General features: G+C 38.8%; 1 long non-coding RNA gene across 1 annotated transcript; it reads left to right on the top strand.

The window, feature by feature from the left end:
- Nucleotides 1–2,329: 2,329 nt before the first annotated feature.
- On the top strand, nt 2,330–3,444 carry LOC119262556. Its single transcript, XR_005129748.1, has 3 exons — nt 2,330–2,369; nt 2,922–2,972; nt 3,357–3,444. It is a non-coding gene; the product is annotated as an uncharacterized LOC119262556 (long non-coding RNA).
- Nucleotides 3,445–3,768: the final 324 nt, after the last annotated feature.

Raw genomic sequence — 3,768 nt, 5'->3', positions numbered from 1 at the left:
AAGATACATCAACAACTATGAATATGTGTGGTTTTTAGCAATAGCAAAGTCTACACCACAACTTATAGTAATCAATAGTTGGCGAGCCAACCTTCAGACTTAAAGTTTGAACAGTTTGAACAGCAGTTATACATTAACTTTAGTGTTTAAGACCATTTATTGTTAAAACTGTGTTAGAGCGATCAAACAGAGCTTTATTTTACTGTAAAGGAGGACCGCAACAGGACAGTAAAAGAGCCACATGCAGCTCCAGAGGTGACCCCAGATTTAACCAGAAGGTAACTGCTTCACAAGAAAGAAGCTTCATCAGAAAGTGTTTGTGTGAATCACCATTTGCTTAGCGCTGACAAGCTATAATTGAGGTGTTTGTTTTCCTTGTGTTTTGACCAAGTTTTGACCCAAATTAATTCAATGTAATCATCTTTTTCTTTCAGCTATTGCTCTACCAGTGTAGACAGGATGGAAACAAAGGACTGCCACCTCTACCAGTGTAGACAGGATGGAGACAAAGAACTGCCACCTCTACCAGTGTAGACAGGATGGAGATAAAGGACTGCCAGCTCTACCAGTGTAGACAGGATGGAGATAAAGGACAGCCACCCAGACCAAGTGAATAGGTGACAGACTCTTCTACCCACTATGAGAATTATTTCCAACGCAGACATCTGGCTGTGAAATCACAGAGATATGTATGGGACTAAGATGATCTGGCCACCGCTGCATTCAGTGAGAAACAGCAGGTAATTCAGCCTGTAATTTTCTCAGGGGAGGAGCTAGAAAAACACCAACATGACCGTCCCAGATGGAAATAAAATCCCAGAGTAGCAGCTGCAAAAGAATAAATTACCCCAGCACCTCATGTAAATTTAATTCCATCTGAACAGTGACAGTGAAAGACATGCAGTGTAAGTTTGTGCAACTGAGTTATTCTGTAGATCAACTCATGGCATGGTAAAGGGCCTAGATCACAGAAAACTGACTTTTTTTGTTTGATGTAGCGTGCAAATACTGTTAACGTTTGAAAATATACCATCTCTATTCAGACTATGGATTCCATATACACTGTAAAAAGTGGGACTGAGGTTAATTAATATTTACTAAATAATTAATAGTAACCTCTACATAATAATACAACTATGTTCAGTTAGAAATCAAACTGAGCTAAATCCAATAAAATTGAATGTTTCATTAATTGCATTTTATGCAGTTTTGTTTTAATAAAATTAGCTGTGATACATTAAGTAGAATTTATTTATGTTTTATCAGGAACAACAACGATCGTTGGTTTTAATTTAAGCTAACTTAGCAGCTAACGAATGCATTTTAGCATTGATTTGCATAGAAGCCTGTCCTGGACTTAAACTACAAATTTTGCTGTTGAGGAACGGACAGTGGAGAACTTCTCCGTGTCGGCAAAACACATACTGGAAGATTCCACCCGTATTGAGCTATGAGCCGTCACCAACGTTTCACCGCGGAGGCCATAACTCCGCGCCTAGAGCTGCTTCTTGAAACTTCGAAAGGATTCAAAATGCGTTTGGTGAATAATTTATTGGTTTATTTGATGTAGAAGCCGCTTTTCAATCGGGTATTTAGTCAAACCTAATTCTGTAATCTGTGAACTCCATATGTCAAAACGACAGTAAGCGTCACTTGCTAACAGTTAAGTTAGCTAACTAAAGCATCTCTTTTAACTACATGACTGCTCTCACAAAATCTGTGAGGCACCTTTTTAGCTAAATTTCAGTTTTAAAATGAGACGCTGTTGATTTTATGGTATAATAAACTAGTGTGTGTAACGTTACTTGTTAGAGTTGCTAACGCTAGTTAGCTAGGTTAGCTAGCTAAATAACCTATGCGCGAGCTTAGGCTACGTTAATAGCTCTGCTGGACGACCAGTTCACTCCGACTGTGCTGTGCTGACCATGATGGGCTCAAATCTGAACGGGAGACGTCGAGAGACTGACTGGTGTTTGAATGACAGTAAAGGAGAACGCTAGCTTACCTCGCTAGCTAACTACGGTCTGTGATGTGTGGGGCTGTTAGCTCGGTGGTCAGCAGGCTAACGGGCCCACACCCCACAGAGCATGCTCCATGCGTTTCCCACAGGAGTTTAGAAGATAAACAGAAATCTGAGGGAGAGAAGTCGAGTGACTGGTGCAGCCAAAGCATTAGATTAATAATATCACCTGAGCTTATTTGGTAACTAGCTGCCGAGTGATTTTACATGCTAATAATCCCAACTATATCACAGTAAAGTTTCTGAGATCTGTTCTTTCTTCTCCTTATGTCCCTGTTTTCAGGCTTAACCATATATTTTCTTCTTGCAGTTACGTACATTTCCTACATCTACCACCAGCATTTCTCAGGTATGGAAGCAGCCTTTGTTTACCTCTCTTTCTCTGGCATGTTAATGGTTTGTTTATGCTCGTTTTTCTACATTTGTAATCGTCTAAGATGAATATGTCTGTCTTTAAATGAAGTCAGTATTTTAAACTTAATAGTTATTAGTATGTCTGTGTTTCTCATGAATGACTTGACTGTAATAACCTTTGGGAAATAACAGTTTGGTGACGTTTTTTAAATGTTTTCTCATGTGCATGTTGACTTGAGTACAGATGTTGACTGAGTTACCTTTTCACAACTAATATTTAACTAAGAGTATTTTTGCTTTTACACAAATTACCAACACCTCTGTTACACAACAACTAAGAAGCTGTGTATTTTAGCCACGCTGCTTCTCGCTGATTACCAACTCCAGAATAAGCCAGAAAAATATCTCTAAGCTATAAAAGCAGCATGTTTACTGGATTCGAGAATCTTGAATGCTTATACAAATGCAGTTAGCCAACATACCTGTATCTATTTCAGTTGTTGAAGCTAGTCTTTTAAACCTTTACCAAATGTTTTATCTTTTACAGCCATCCCTCCACTGCTGCTTCGGGTTCTCGACTGATCAGGAACTGTCCCGGGTACTTTAATTTATAGTATGTTTATGGTATTGTTCTTTGTAATATTATTACATATTATGATATTGATACAAATATTTTCTTACGTCTTTTAGCACAAGACATTGTCAATATTATGTATTTTAACATGTATTTTACTGACCTGCTTCACCCTTTTCTTCACTTTGCCAAACCTTTGTATGAAAACAGTGGAAGATTATGTGCTATTGTAAAAGACAGTACAATGTTATTCACAGCTACCTGCTCTTCCATGTATTGCTTTCTATATACCTGTGTTTTTCTTGTTACTTTGTAGATCTATTTTGGATACTGTTTGCTGTTTGTTCAGGGTTCTTTATCCGTATGTATTTATTACTAATTTTGCTCACTTATTTCTTCATTTTACAGGCAGTCATGAGGAATCCGTCTTCACAAACTGCAGGTGACAAAGAAACTGACCAGAGACCGCCACATCTGGCATCTGTCAAGAGCTGAGTATATTTAACAGGTAGGATTCAGATGTTCATTCTCTCTCCCAAACATACTCCCCAAATATACTGGCTGTTTTTACAGTACTCCTGACTTGCAGATTGGAGTCCCTCTGTTTCTTTGTATACAGTGCCCCCCTTTCTCTTTTTTACGGGGCCACCACAGAGCAGGTATTATTCATGAAACATTCTCAGCAATGCAGCGACAGTGATGTGGTGTTGCTAGTGTGTGTTGTGCTGGTACAAGTGGATCAGACACAGCAGTGCTGTTGGAGTTTTTAAACACTGTGTCCACTCACTGTCCACTCTATTAGACACTCCTACCTTGTCAG

The sequence above is a fragment of the Pygocentrus nattereri genome, chromosome 27, assembly GCF_015220715.1.
Source record: "Pygocentrus nattereri isolate fPygNat1 chromosome 27, fPygNat1.pri, whole genome shotgun sequence".
NCBI classification, from domain to species: Eukaryota; Metazoa; Chordata; class Actinopteri; order Characiformes; family Serrasalmidae; genus Pygocentrus; species Pygocentrus nattereri.
The sequence above is the reverse complement of the archived record's forward strand: the minus strand, read 5'-3'. Positions and strand labels throughout refer to the sequence as shown.